This window comes from Aphelocoma coerulescens, chromosome 5 (genome assembly GCF_041296385.1).
Source record: "Aphelocoma coerulescens isolate FSJ_1873_10779 chromosome 5, UR_Acoe_1.0, whole genome shotgun sequence".
NCBI lineage: Eukaryota > Metazoa > Chordata > Aves > Passeriformes > Corvidae > Aphelocoma > Aphelocoma coerulescens.
Genome location: NC_091019.1, coordinates 59,965,547 through 59,980,906, shown reverse-complemented (window position 1 = coordinate 59,980,906; position 15,360 = coordinate 59,965,547). Strand labels below are relative to the sequence as shown.

At 40.4% G+C, this 15,360-nt stretch overlaps 1 protein-coding gene across 2 annotated transcripts in view; it reads left to right on the top strand.

Annotated features, from left to right (window-relative positions):
• The window catches only part of JAG2 (jagged canonical Notch ligand 2), a 69,973-nt gene that overhangs the window by 10,446 nt on the left and 44,167 nt on the right, over positions 1 to 15,360 (top strand). The window lies entirely within an intron of this gene.

The following is a 15,360-nucleotide window of genomic DNA, read 5'->3' as shown; positions in this document are numbered from 1 at the left end:
GTATGATTCTGTTTATAGCATTGTAAAGGTCAACAGTCTACTTTAAGACAGAATCTACACTTTTAGTGTAAATAGGTCCTGGATTCCAGCTGGAGAACTTAAGATCTAATTAGGGAACTTCTTCATACTTGGAAGACTTGATTGACATGTGCTTTAAGCAGTTAAGTTGAGAAATATTTAAATAGCTTAATTATTGATCTTCAATTAATCTACTGAAGTAGAAGTTTTTTAGGATGTGCAATTTTTGGTTCTACTTAGTGTTCTTCCTATTGACTGAGAACAATTTTAACAGCACTGGGTCTGTGCTACTGCTTAATAGTTTTAGTTACTGTTCATTTCTCTTACACAATTAAAAAAAAAATAGAGGTGATTTTAATAGTTCTGACTCTTATGGTACAGTGACATGATTTTCCTTGTGTCACAACATGGAATTTTTACTGTAACTGGCTACATGTAATCAGCAAAGTCTGAAAGTCAGACCATGCTTACTTGGACTGTGAAGAGCAGGTATATCCATGTGCTGCCCCTCAGTAATGACTGGTTTTTGCACACCACAATGACCTGATAGCACCCCTGTGTTGGTTATAAACTGTTGTTTAAATCATACGTTTATATGTAGGCCCAGAATATTTTAGTGTTATGTTTGGCTGTTGGATACCTTTGTAGAATAGAGTATTTTTCCATGATTCACCTACATGTATTGGTGCTTTCTCCTATCAGAAAGTGAGGAAGGGAGGGAAGTAGGGAAAATGAAGTGCTTAGACTTGCACAGACATGTAAGGTGTCGGTTGTCAAATATTTAGTGCTCCTGCAGTGCCTTCTGATGTTTGCTGTTCAGCTGTGATAACTTCAGGGTTGTGGAGTGACTACCCAGCTATAAACCACACATCTCTTGTTCTGGAAGAGGTGAAGGTAAAGTGGTTGCCCAAACCCAGCTGGTGGCAATTCTTCAGGGGTTGATTTCCAGAATTCAGGTTCCCTTTATCTCACACTCTGTGTCCTGGACTCGGACTGAGGGCTGTCAGAACGTTAATTGTCACAGGGCTCAGGCAGAAGTGCAAACTGCTGCATGTCACCAGAGCTTGTCAAGCTGCTCATATCTACTCCCAGATCACTGCAAATGTAAGGTAAACAAAATAAGCTTGGCTTGTGGCAGCTTGCTATCAGTGATAATTTGTTTGTCCCTAAGTCATTAGGATGGACTTTAAAGATTTGGTACTCCGTGAATCTTCAGCTTGCCAAGGAATCTGGAGAATTCAGAACAGCAGGGAGTTGGTGGCAAATGAAGTGCTGAAACTGTAAAGTGGTCACTAGGACCTACTCTTGAGTTATGACTCCAGCTTTGGGCTAACAAAATTACTCTCTGGCTTTTTTTAATGTTAGCCTACTCTTTCCACGGCTTTGTTCTGTTCTCCATTGATACTCATCCTGATGAGGAAAGCTGTAATATTGTTACCCACCAAAGGAATAACTAGGGGTCAACAATGAAATAAATTTGAAGACTTGCTGACATCATCTCCCTGTCATAGCTTCCAGATCCATGTCAGTGGGAGGAGAAGGGAAAAAATAGAGAAGCATTCTGAATTTACATGCTTAGAGTAAATTTATAGGGCATGTGCTTACTTTCAAAGGCTGTTTCATGTACTTTGCTACCCTTGTTACAAAGCTCTCCTTGCTAAGGTGTGCTCATTTGTGGGCTTTGTCTGATTTGTAATAATATAAAGCTATATCAGATCCTCTCCAGTTTACATGAATCTGAAAGATATGGTTGGATATTGAAGTTCTGATGCTGCTTCGTTATGGTGGGATTGATCATGTCTTGGTTGTCATATATTCAAGTAGATAGCTTGGAATTGTGGCCAACATATGCTATTTTATGCTGTGTTTCTTTGCACTGTAAGCAATTAATTTTTAATAGTAATTAAGTCCAGTGCAGTGGTTGGTGCTGCAAACATGTGATAAAGATTTACTGTAGCCACAAAGTACTGTTCAGAAGATTCAGTCCTGCTCCTGGAATACGATAGAAGCACTTGTTTCAGGAATGGGTTTATAAACTTAGCTTTTTCACAGCTAAACTCTGGCTCTACCATGTATATTTAACTGTGTGCATAATCCCTGTTTAATCCTTTATTCAAGTTCCTTGCATGTGTTGATCTACATGAAAGAACTTGAACCTACTCTTAGAGTGGTGACTCTTATTTTTCTGTTCAACTGATTCCTGTAAATTTACAGAGAACTAAAATAAGGTGTTTTATTTCTGTTTGCTTCCCTGTCAACCTCTTTAGCATGTGCAGAATTTGAAAACTGAGCTGGTGTTTCGCTTGGGGCTGAAATGAAGGACAGTTTAGGTGTGTTATCCCTTTCTTTTGGATTAATGACACTTCTGTTACTAGCCATGAACAGGTTTACATTCTGTTTGATAAGTCTCTTGTGGAAATGTGAAGTTCAAATTGACTGAAACTGTTGTGGGACTCATGTAGCAATAAAATAGAAACATTTGTGTTTCTTAATGTTGAAAAGGCCTGGGGTGATACCTGTGCCCAGAACCAAAGCCATGGGAGGAAAATGATGGATCTTGTTTAGAGCTGCATGAGGGCTCAGTCTGTCAGCTGCTGCCATCACTGTGGGCCAGTGGAGTCTTGGCTTCATGTCCCCTTTCAGCTGTGGCTGCTGCTGCCCAAGGAGCTCTAGGGGTGACTCAGTTGGGTAGGACTGATGAGGGAATTGAAGAGGACTTAGAAAAACATTGCCACAATCTCTGCTCCCTTAGGAGCAGCGGTTGAGTGTGGGCCTCTCCTCTTCCTAAGGCAAGACATCTAGGGCTCATTAGCTGGAATTGGTTTTGTGGGCCTTTGCCTTTTCAAAAACAAAGGGAAAGATTGCAGTGCTATCAACAACTAACATTATTTAAAGGGTTTAAGATTAAAACACTTTTCTCTTTTCCTGGGGACTTTGCATACATAGAACTTGGGGGCATATCTGTTTTTTTATAAATTTGCTTAACTTCTTAGTATGCATATTTCCAATACAAAAGAGAGTGCATGCAGGTGTTCTGTGTTCAGAACAATAATTAAAGTATGTTATTACATAGTTAGTTTAATTCCCTCTTGACTTCAAGTTGAAATTATAATGATGCATGGCTCCAAGTGCCCAGAGGACACTAATATCCATGCCACATGGAGTGCAGAGGGGAGGGGAAGAGCAGTATTAATTACTAGTCCATCTTTGAATTCTAAATATTAGCATAAAACAAGCCTTGCACTAACTGTTAATGGGTCTTCATGGTTGTTACATCCACTTCAAAAGAGACAATCTAGCTACACTTTCATTAATGCAACAAGAAAGTGTGTGTATAATGGGCTTAATTTATCTTGGACTTCTTCCAAAACTTTAGGAAAAGAGTAAGACATGGATACTTGGTTAATATCAAGTTTGTCTAAAACAGTTCAAAGGTGGTAGCAAGGCTGAGAGCTTCCACTTAAATCTAATAGAGTGATGCTCAGATGGTCCACAACTGTCTGCCTGGCACTGTACTTGTACATGTCTATCTAAACGTCTTTTCTCTAATTTCATCAATATTTTCTTCTGTTCTTTGCTATTGGATTAACTGGGTGGATCTCTGGAAACTCTTACTGCCAGCTCCAGCTGTGGGGGAGAGGACTGGAGCTTATTAACTGTGAAGTCATGAAAGTATCTGAAGATGTAGCTGGTTTATTTCCTTTAACGAAATGATCAGACAAAATGTCTGTTGACACTTAATCCTATGATCCTCTATCTAAAACAGTGGATTCTGATTTTTTTTTGTCCACTAAAACTAGCAAAGAAACATCTACTGGAATTGCTACTCTGTTTCCTAGTATGTAATTTCTGATTCAATATCGATTTCTAATCCCAAAAATCAACACCTTGTGTTCTCCCTGAATAGGATGGAAGGCTGTTATTTATGGTTCAAGCGCATTTTCAGGATTGATGCGCGTGGGGTTAATTTCATTTTCCTTTCTGCTGCTTTTGCTCTAGAGCTCTCAGAAAGGGAAATGTAACTGGGGGGTGTTAACTAGGCTCTCCTGTTTGAGAGTGAGAATACAAACTGATAGCTGTTTGGCAATTATCAGGTAGACTACTAGGAGGTTTTCTCTTCCTTTTGTATGGTTGTAGTGTTCCATACCAAATCCTATTGCTTTGGATGGTAGCTGTTATACTTAAAATAGTGTTGGTAATTGGCTGGCTTCTCTACTATCTAATTTCTTCTAAGGTGGAGAAGGAAAGCTTGCTGATGCTATTTTATATTTCAATATGCTTTTGAGAAAGCTCACTGGGACAGGCACAGTAACAGCCATATCAAAGGATACCCAAATATTTGTTAACTTTTAATCAGAGTACATAAAGTTTTAGTGTATGTAGATAGCTTGGGTAAATTAGCAGAGGGGAGCTGTGCCTGTAGGAAGGATGACTAATGGTTCTTCTGTAACTCTTTTGTATTCTGTGCTCACCGTGAGCTCTGACCAGCTACTTGAAACAAAGAAAAGTGATGAGCAGGGTGGTTTAAGACTGTTTTCAGGTGGATTTTACTTTGTGTACGTCATGGTGTCAGTTTTTCTTTCACAGTGGTACTGTATGAACAGAGCATCGCTGTGCTCAGGCTGCTGGGACGAGCTTTCCTTTTTTGAGGCCACATGCCTCAAGCTTTTTATGGGATGTCAGGCCTCTGCCCAGCAGATCCAAGGATCATCTCCAAGATTTTTCTGCCATGTTCTTTGTTGCAGATTGGAATAGGAATGGTGAGCTGGGCTTCCTTTACCTGGAAGAAAAGCAGTTTCCCAGAGTTGTCAAATGGTATTGAGTTTCTGCAAGTCTTTTCCCATGACTTGTTAGAGACCTGCAGGAGAAGGTCTTACGTGCATACTGACCAAAACTTTAAAGGCATTTTTTTCCTTACTGGAGAGTGTGAAAAAGTACAAATGAGAAAGATTACCAGCAGTAGGTTTACCTCTATATAGGTATGGCTCCAGAAGGCCTGTGATGTCTTAATTCCTGCTTCTCTGCTCCTGTTTATTTTGGTCTAAAATATGTTTCCTGAGGTCACTAAGGATTTTGGTCTCTGCTCAGATTCTGAATCTGTGTCATCTGAGGCCTGGGCTGAGCCTGTAGCAACTGTCAGTCACACAGATATTGAGGCAGACCCAAATGGCTAAAAGGATATATCTACTGTTTCCACTTATCAGGAGTGCTCTAGGGATCCACGTAGAGGATCTAGAATCATATTTTGGAAATCTAGATAATTAACCTGGTTTGCTCTGAAGAGACTGATTCTTCCAGTAGTTTGTGTCTGGGATCTTGTGTAATGATGAGGATTCCTTACATTATTTCAAGATGTGTTTTATGGAGAGTAGTGCTGCATTTTGGGTGGTTCAAGCAACAGCAAGTCTGTGACTGGTTTTTGCTTTTTATTGCCTTTCAGCTTTTAAGTTCTAGAGTTTTTTTAGCTGTTATTTTCAGACTGTCACAGATGCTCTTGCCTTCACAGCTTCTGTGCCAGTCATGCTAACCTAATCTTCACCTTTCCTATTCTGTTCTTCCCCTAATTCTCCCTGGAGAGCAAAGATGATGTTTTGAAAGCTGTTTTGTTCCTTAAACTGGTTCCTGAGTGGCTGAGAGGCCCAGATTTTAATTTCTTGCTTGCTCTTCAGCTGGTATGCAATGACAAGTCTGGCTGGTGTGACACTTGGCTCAGTGACACACGTAGACGGTGCAGAATCACTTTCTTAGTGGAGGAAGGTTAATTAGGAATGGCACCAGCCTTCTTCTGTGCCCCATAGAAGCCAGTAGGAGTTGGTTTTGGCTAGTGTAAATAGAACAGCTAAAGTTTGGAGATGAATTGTGAAGTTATTTCAGTTATTTTCCTGTGTAAACCTTGGTTTACCATCTTCCCCAAAACAAGTACTGGTTTTCTTATAGTTAAACCAGGATTCTTGTCACAAATGTGCTGATGAATTTTTGTGTGAAAAATTGCTGTGAAATCATTAAGCTTTGTATTTCACTTGACACTTGTCAATCTTCCTCTAGTGAAATAAGTGCTTGCTGTATTTGAGCATTTCTGTTGTCTTGCTTTGAATGACAGTATGTTCTGCTTTGTGTCACCTGACTTAATCACTATTAAAAGACTGTCTGGATTAACTTTTCCTCAGGGGAAGTTTCAGAAGCCTACGGTCCTCTAAACCTTTATTCTAAATAATAAGATCTCCCAGTTAGTAGCTTTAGCTCAGCTTGCCTTTTTTATCTGAACAGCATTTGTTGCATATACTGCAACAGGTACCTGACTGAATAGAATGCATGGGTTGGTGATTTCTGCATTTGTCCTACTTCATGCGACACTTCAGTACTGCAGAAAGGAGAATCTTGATTAGATTTTTCAATTATGTCTTCTTCTGTCATGGTTTTTAAAGAGGAGATATAATTATAAATCTGATTTAGAACTGCTTTGTTTCTCCTGGCTTCCTTTTCTTCCTCAGACACTCCTTGGTCACAATTTTCGTCATTGTGGGATAGATGGTAATGGCTCAGGCAGGTGTGCAAGATTCCAGAGTGTAATTGTGTTATTTATTTTAGCACTTTTTTGTTTTAATGTCAGCCATCAGAAAAAGTGAAATACTTGCTTCAGAACCACACCTGTGCTGGGACTGGAGTTCAGGGAATGTGAACAAATACTCAGTGGAGGTTAATGGCAAGAATATAGAAAACTGCTTGTCATTGTCCCTAGCTTTGTCTTCAACCTGGGAGCCTCCAGAAATAGTCTCTCTGAAGTATTTGTGCCAGTTTGCCCTTGGACCCACAAAACTCTTAAAACCACTTTTCCCTGGGGCCACCTGTGTAGCGTTCTGCCTAAACTGCAGTCTTCTCTGACTTCATTTCTCCTGGCTGTGACTCCTGTTAGCTTATTTTCTTACCTTTTAGTTCTTGCCAAGACCATGGAAATAGATTATCTACTCCTGACCCATTCCCAGGGCTTTTTGAAGCATTTAGGCTTCTGTCACACACTCCTGTTGTGTCTTTTCCAGGCTGAGGAGTTTTGGCCAACTTTTTCATTTCTCTGATGGAAATAACTTGATCCTTTGTTCCTCCTTCTTGCATTTCCCTGGACCTTTGATTTCTGCAGCCCCCCTCCTGGAAGATTTTTGTTTTTCTTTAACTTTTTTTCCTATCCAGGGTGCTCTTTTCAACAGACTTCTGAATATTAAGTAGTTAAGACATGGATGAGAGTGGGAGGCAGATCTCTTACTGTGATCAAAGAACTTGTGTTGAGTTTGTGAAGGGAACTCGCTTAGCTAGGAAAAGCTAGATGACTTAGGTGGATTGAAGGAGTAGCTGGTTATGGAACTGGCAAGTCAAAAGATGTATTTAGTGAAACCTTGCTTATCAATACAGATTTGCACAGAAGAACAAGGTCACAGGTGTCATTAACCCAGGGTTATGAAGTGCTCTATGAAAATTAGTTTACATTCAACAAGGTTGGAAGTTAAAATGAGATTTGCAACACTGTAATCCTTATTATGACAGTTGGTACAAAGAATTCTGAAAGATACCATGAAAAGAGAAAAGAATAAGAAGTTGTTAAAAGACCATCTATAATGTCATTGTTCTAGTAACAACAATAAAGTTACTGGTCATTCATCTAGGATGAAATTGATTATTTTTTCATAAGCATTAAACTTACTTATTCAGTTGGGAAAAAAATAATCTCTTTCCTCCTTGATGTACTGGTTAGTTCTATAAGCCAATACTTTTGTTGAGACTTGTGTCACAGAGGATCTGCGTAGAAACGGCATAAACAGAAGGCATTTGCAGTAAAATAGAAGTATTTCAAGAAAACTGACAGCTTATAGCATGGATTGGTATTAAACATTGATATTCTTGGTGGAAAAATCTCAAGAAAGGCAAGTTATCATGGGAGTCCTGAGTAGCTGAATTTTCACTGATGCTTTTTTTGCTTGGTTCTGAAAGAATAGGGAAAACAGATGATTTGGAAGTCAATCCTGTGGTGCTTGCTCAAATTTAAGTGGCCACAGTTGGCAGCTCGGACTTCATGGTTGGAACTTAATCTCTTGACACAGCAGAGATGTGTACATGCTGGAATCAGGGGAAGGGGGATGGATAGGGTGGGGATGAATAGCAGACAGCTATAAAAAGCAGAGGCAAGCATTACTTCTGCTCCCTTGGACTAGCATTACTGCTCTGTGTGTAATGGTGAAAGGCACTGCTTTAGAATAGGGAGGGGCTCTTCTAGGAGCTGAGAGCAGCCAGCAGATGAGCTCTTCTTCGGATGAAATCCTCACCTGACTGCTGCCTGGTCACATCTCCTGAAGGTTTTCTAAATGAGAAGCTAATGGCTTGCTCCTGGTGCTGTGAAAACTGTTACTGGGGTGCCTGTTTCCTTTTTCCTCAGGGATGCTGCTGCCCTGGAGCAGCAGCTGGCTGACAGGTGCTATCAGAGGTCAGGGCCAGTGCTGAACCAAATGCCTCATCTCTGACTTGCCATTTGTCACAAGGTTGACTTGGCTGAGATTTGCTTTTGAGTTTCTGTCTAGGGTGCTAAGTTACAAGAAGCTTGTGGAGTCTTTATTCCCATGGTTTAGCTTCTCATACATAGATGGATCTCCAGAGGGCTCTCACTTTGCTTTTATGTGGTCTGAGGTGACTGTATTAACGTCCTGCCTTGAGGAGCTCTAGTCTGTCAAGGCATTTAGGCCTTCTGTGAAAATGGGTCACTGTTTCTACAGGCATTAGCTAAAGCTAGTGTGTGACTTTAAGATGATTTTAAGAACTCCACAGCCAAAATGTTTGCTGTTCCATGATATATAAAGGTCCCTTCACATTGAGAAATTCCTGCTGCATTCTGCCATTGCAAGAGGATCAGAGTATCTTCAAACTCTCACCTGAAGATCTTAGTACAAATGTATTCTCTGGTAAGGTATGTCAGGATCCTGGTAGTTTGATCACCCTGGAGTGAAGCATACTGCTCCCATTTCATAAAACACTAGGCACTGCCAAATAGGTGTTGTGATACCCCTTTGAGTTCCTCCTTCAAGCTGTTTTATCTTTCAGATGCATGCAGCTGGTTGTTGGTAGGATTCTTCCACCTAGTTGCTGGGTAATTTTCTTTGCCTGGAGTGAGTCTCTACCTGGGTGTTAAATTTGATATATTAACTCCAGGACTGACTCTTATTCACCTGTTGTTTTTATTTGTGCTCTTTTTGCAATGAAGTGATCTTAATAGTCTAGATTTCCCTCTGCCACCCCCATATGCACACACATACACACCCCTCCAGCTTAGGTTTTGCTTAGTTTGGTGGAGGAGTGGAATGAGTGTTAAGACTCATGTAGGTGGAGATATCAGCCTGTTGTCTGTTAACCATGGCAAAAAATAGCCCCTCTCACCCCTCCCTGGTTTTGCAGACTTCCTAAAGATTGTCAGGTGGGGCTAATTCATAAAGAGTTCCCCTCACACAACACTAGGGCTCCAGAGTTTGTAAACATCATCCTGCTTTTGTGACTGGGCCAAGAGGAATATAACTGCAGTAATTGCTCTCAAATAGAAAGCTTCAGCTTGCTCAACTGCTTTCTGCTATCTGCTGCTGATGTTTGCAGGACTCCAACCCAGCCTTCCACTCGTAGCAAAATGGGTTTGTTTGGCCCTGGTTTACAAAGGGAAGGCTTTTGTTTAAGACCCACTATGCTTGCTCCTTAAATGAAAAATGAGGATTTGGAGGATGGGCATCTTTATGATTTGCATGGTGGATGGTGTCTGAATTCAGCAGACAAGCTTCTTGCATGCAAGTGGCTGACATATCCTTCAAGTTTCAAAAAAAGCCCCTTACCCTGTCCCTGCTCCCAACCCCCATGTTCCCCCCAAATGGGGATGATTTATTCCTTCAGTAAAGGTCCCTATTATGACTTTATAATGTCTGTTTCTAAAAGATAAACCTTCAGACTGTCTGTCTGCACTTAAGCCTGTATTGACACTGTGTCCTGGATCTTCTCAGAATCTTTCTTCATTTCTTCCTTATTCACTTTCCACCTCTGGGTTATTCATGAGGAAGTTGTATGAACTCACTGCAGAGTTCCTGGGGAAGGAAATGGAATATGCTGGCCTTGAAGTCAGCTTTTTCCATGGCAAGCAGGCTGCCTGGGGGAGGGGAGAGGTGCTGAAACCATAAAAGGGGGGCAAGCCCCCCAGACCTGAGCTTGCCTCACTTGACTCAAAGTTCCTTAGGAAAGCAAGTATGAGAATTGACTGTGCTGATCAAGACTTAGTGGACTTGGCTGCAAGAAATATTGGTGCTGGCTAACATGTTCCAGAAGTTGCAGAAATTAACCTGCAGTAAGACTAGTGATATGCTATCCAGTGTTTGGACAGTTGAAATGTTTGAGTACAAATGTTGCCTGTGCTTGATTGAGGTTTGAAAAGAATCAGTATTTCCTAGTGATGAGACCCTGCATTTACTGTGTGACTGTGGAACAGGAAGATAAGATGGGCTTGGGATTTGTTTAGGAGCCACACTTTTTTAATACTTCATAGCTGATTCTTAAAACATTTTTCCCTGTAGAAAATCCAGTCAGTCCTTTTATTCATGTGAAATTAATAATTTTTTGTCTGTTAGCATAAAAGTCACCACAGAATGGTATTGATGCAGAAAACTTCAAGTATTGATTTCAGCTCAACCTTCACCTTTTGCATTTTTCAGACTGTTGGTTGGAGAATCTAAGTTCTATACCTGACTGAAAGTGTTGTCATCAGATTGTTCATCTTTCTTGGGATGAAAAGTCTGACATGACTAGTTTACAAAAAAAAAAAAAACCCTACCTCTTGAATGTTGATTTTCAGATATCAAGGTAATAGTAATAGGTCATGAAAAGACAGTGCCAAACCAATATTACAGGTCTTGTTTCCCCCCTCCCCAGAAAGGAGGTCGCTGGGATAATATGGGGAGTGTTTTGTTTAGTGTAAACAGTGGAATAATGCTTTGAAGTTGCTTGTGTCAACACCAGTCCTGAGAAAAAGAACACAACTGAGGCAGCATCACCAGGATAAACAGACTTAATTTGTATCTTTCCAAGCTACTTGGCATATCTGTTTAGTTAACTCCTATGAAGTGGCTCTTGCATAAGCTGTGCTCTTCTGCAGAAGTGTGCTGATGCTCTTCTGACTCGTAGCCTTTAACATCTTCTGAGTCCTGGCTTGATGAGCACAAATGCTGTTGTTTGTGTGTTTAATTCTTTACAGAAGATAAAGCTAGACACCAAAATCAGTAGAATCAAGTCTATTTTCAGTACTGGTGCTCACCCCAATCCCCTCCCCCTCCAATGTGTGCCATGGTCACTTTAAAAATATTTTCTAAATATTTTGCTAGTATTGGTTGAAGTGAACAATAGATTCTACTTCACACAGCTTTTTGTATGTATCAGAACAGACTGGAATATGCATGTCCTGCTGTTCTATCAGCCTGCAGCAAGAGTTGTGTGCAGGTTAAAGAAGCAGGTGTGGTGGTGTGTGTATTCTGCATAAGGCTCAAGATTTTGGGGCATTCTTAGGATACTTGTGTTGCGTTTTTTGTTAGATTTATGCATTAACTTGAACACACATCAACAGTCTCTGTGGAGAACGTGTTCTTAAATAACTTTTAAGTGAGTCTGTTCATATTAAAGATACATCAAAGAGCCAAAACACTGCTGGATGATGTGAGGGGGTTAAAGATTTGCTGTATGGGTAGTCCTTAGGTTCTGGACAAGAGCTAAATTAATGCAAGTTCTGTTGCTGTTTTCTGTAAGCACAATTTAAGAAAGATGTCTGCTGTCAATGTCTCTGCTATAGATGAGTTACTCTCAGTTGGTGTTAGTATGTCCTGGGTAGTCTGTTAGACTTTCTGTAGATACTTTCATAAAATAAGTATGGCCATTACAAAGCTGAAAATATCCTTAAAAATTTATATCCATTAGTGTTATTGAAATTTAGTTCTTACTCTGGTTATTGGGTGAGGTTACTCTCGGGGTGAGCCATATGGATGTTAAAATTTCCACTAATAAATCATTTTGGTAGTAAAACGTGTTTCTGATAATTGAGCCATAACTGGGAAGCTCTCAATGCAGCATACTATGAACATATTTAGTAACACAGATGCTTTTCTTGTAAGTTTTCAGCTGTCGTTTTAAAGTGAAGTGCAAAATTCAAAGAAACATAAGCAGATCTACTGCAAGACTTGATGCATGTGGTAGTGGGCAAAACTGGTTTTTTCGAACGAGTGGGTTAAGAGCCAGTTTTCTCTTTTGAGGTGTACAGCTGTAGTACGATGATGCATTGCACTACCACAGGGAGGAATTCCTCTTTGAAGTTATTGACCAGCTGGAGATGAGGAAGAGTGACAAGCTGGGTTGGTATCTTCTCTAGAGGTAAAATAGCCATAAAAATCAGTTTTATGGTTGCATTCTTGCTGTGTCTGTTGGGGTATTTGAAGTGTGGCTGTGTAACGCAGTAGAGACCAGGAAGTTGCACAACTGAGATCTGTCCCAGCTGAAATTGATGGTCCAGTAAATACACATTTGTCTATCAATACTGTGTAATGCCATTCGATTAACATCTCTAATCTCCTGCAAGTGTGACTGCAAGCCTTTCTAAAAGGTTACCCTCCAAGTGCTTCTTCATGTGTCAACAGCCAAGTGCCATAACAGTAGACACAGGGAAGTGAAAGGATTTAAAAGTCTGTGTCTTGTCTTTGCTGTGTAGGTTCTTTAAACTTGTTGGGGGTGGGTTGTGGTTCTTGGTGGTGACCAGTGGGAGGATGGTAAAAGCAAATGCTGGAGACCAGACCTGGAGCTTGCAAAGCCACGAGGAGGCAGCACGGGCTGTGTGGGCTCCTCCAAATTTTGGAGGAGCAGCTCTACACCAGAGTCATAGTTGCTCATAATGTGACACTGAACTCTGCCATAAATCAAGTCCCTCCTGATGGGAGAGAATTTTCTAGAAGTCTTTGCAAGGAGTTTCAAAGATAAACCGAGACTTTTCCTTGAGTTTCAGTGCTGCTGGATAGTTGTTTATTAAGTCTTATCAGAGGAACAGAGCCACTGGTGTGACCCAGGTACAGCATAGAGCACAGAAAGCAGGAGAGAAGTCTAATTATCAAGATTTACACAGCCTTTTAAAGATAATTTAACCAATAGTTACTATAAATGTATATTATTTTCCCTTTCCTACCAATTATTCAGTAACACGGGCAGGAACTGCGGAATTCTCTATCCAATCATTCCAAACTACTTTTACTGCAGAACATGGAGTAGTAGAAGAAGGAGAAGAAGGTTTAGAGAACAACAATCCTCCATTTTGATATTTTTTACTCTTATCTATTTACTACAAAGAGAAGCCCAAAACCTCTAAATTTTTCACCCTGTGACAATCTTACAGAGTAGTCTATCACCTAATTCACATCACTGTATTTTCTAGTTCCTGTCTGATCATTGGTAATTTTTTCCAAGGTTGGAGGTTAAAACAGTGTTGTTCAGGGGGGTAAGAACCCTTAAAAAGAGGCAGAGAAATATTCTCGGCACTCTGGGGTCCTACAATAATATACTATTAAGTTTTTATAAGATTGTAAAGCAATATTTTCTGCTCCAGAGACTATGCCAACTTAGACCATGAGATTTGCCCCCAGAGATGTGGGATTTCTTGTTTTAAGCATCTTAAAATGAGTAGAGCATCCCCATTAACACTGTCCAGCATGATCATGCTGGAACAGTGTGTTGCATGGAACTCTCTTTACCCACAGAAATTCCTTAGCATCCTGGGCAAGGATACAAATCTGCTTTCAAATGGTGTTATGGGAAAGCATAGATGACTGGTCTGTTTCCTAAGACAGCAAGTCTAGCTCAATTTTTTTCTGACTTTTATGGGCAGTCAGATGCAACAGCCAATTTGTAATAGGAAAGACCAGCACTCGCATAAGATAAGTGAATGAGCATCTGCAAGCACTTGAGCACTGGTCTCTACTTCTAGTAGAAATCAATGGAACACAGGAAAACTAAGGGATATGTTAGAAGGTAAGTAGTTAAAAGTGGAAGATGTGGATAACTTTGGACCTTTCACTGATTTGCAGAGTTCTGCCTAGATTAGTTCGTAATTTTGATGCAAAATAAGGAGACATGCAGTTGCCAGTAGGGCAGTACTATATAGAACTTATTTTCTCAACTGTTGAATGTGTGGGTGAGGTAGCAGTTAGGAAGAGGAGTTGCAGGTAGTGTTTTCAGAGTACAGTAGAATCCTATCCTGCTTCCCTAAGTGCTGAGGCTGGGGGCGGGGCAGTGCAGGGAGTTGGAGGGCAAAGCTACTAAAATGCTCCACTAATATTTGTCTTCAAAACTTGGGTGGAGTTGTGAGCTGTGCTGTCACACCTCAGAGGCAGAGGCCTTTGCTTTCTCAGCTGATCTCTCTCAGTTGTCCATTCCCAAGGGCTGTACAACCTCAAGTATGCCTCTGTCCAGTATGGTCACTGCTGAGCTCCCTTTTCCCTTCTTTTCTTGAGTCTAATCTAAATAGTCACCACTAAACCTGTTTCTGTTTCAGTCGTGTGAAATCATTTTCCCTAGAATACGTCTGAAGCTGAAAATACAGTACAAAGTTTCAAAGGCTGAGTTGTGGTTTGTATGTTAATGTAACTGAGCAATAGGAAAATAAGCACTCAAGTGCATTTCTGGGTAGAACAAACTCTCCTGTAGTCATGGAAGACCTCAAACAGCCCTTCTGATTGGGGTGCTGCACTGATCTTATTGTTGCTGCTGTTCTAAAATGGGGAGGTTTCAGTGTTATGATTAAGCCTCCTTGGTGTGGAGTTGAGGGGTGTATAAAGCACATAGGAGCCATCTCAAAATAAAAACACACATCTCTTGATGTAACAGTAAAATAGTCCTGATGATTGTGTGAAAGGTGGATGAGTTCTTACGTAATTCTCTTCCAAAGAAGGTCCTTGCAATTTCTTGGCTGAATGTCCCCATATCCATGTGAATTTATAGATCATTAGGCTGTGAATTGTGCACACATTAGGGCTTGGCTCTGCATAAAGATATCTATAGGAGGGTTTTAGGATAGTGGTGCAATAACTCTTTTCTTGATGGTTTTTCCTTGTTTTTGAATGTATGTGAGGATCTCAATGTTGCTTGTAGCAGTTGGAAGCTATCAAAGCTGAAATGGTTGGACAGCTATTCTTGTTAAACTCAAAACAGTTAAAAATTACCTGTATGCATAAGGTAACATTTTTCTATATAAGTTCAGTATTTGAATATCAACATCTGTCCTACCTATTTTATCATAAACCAAGTGAA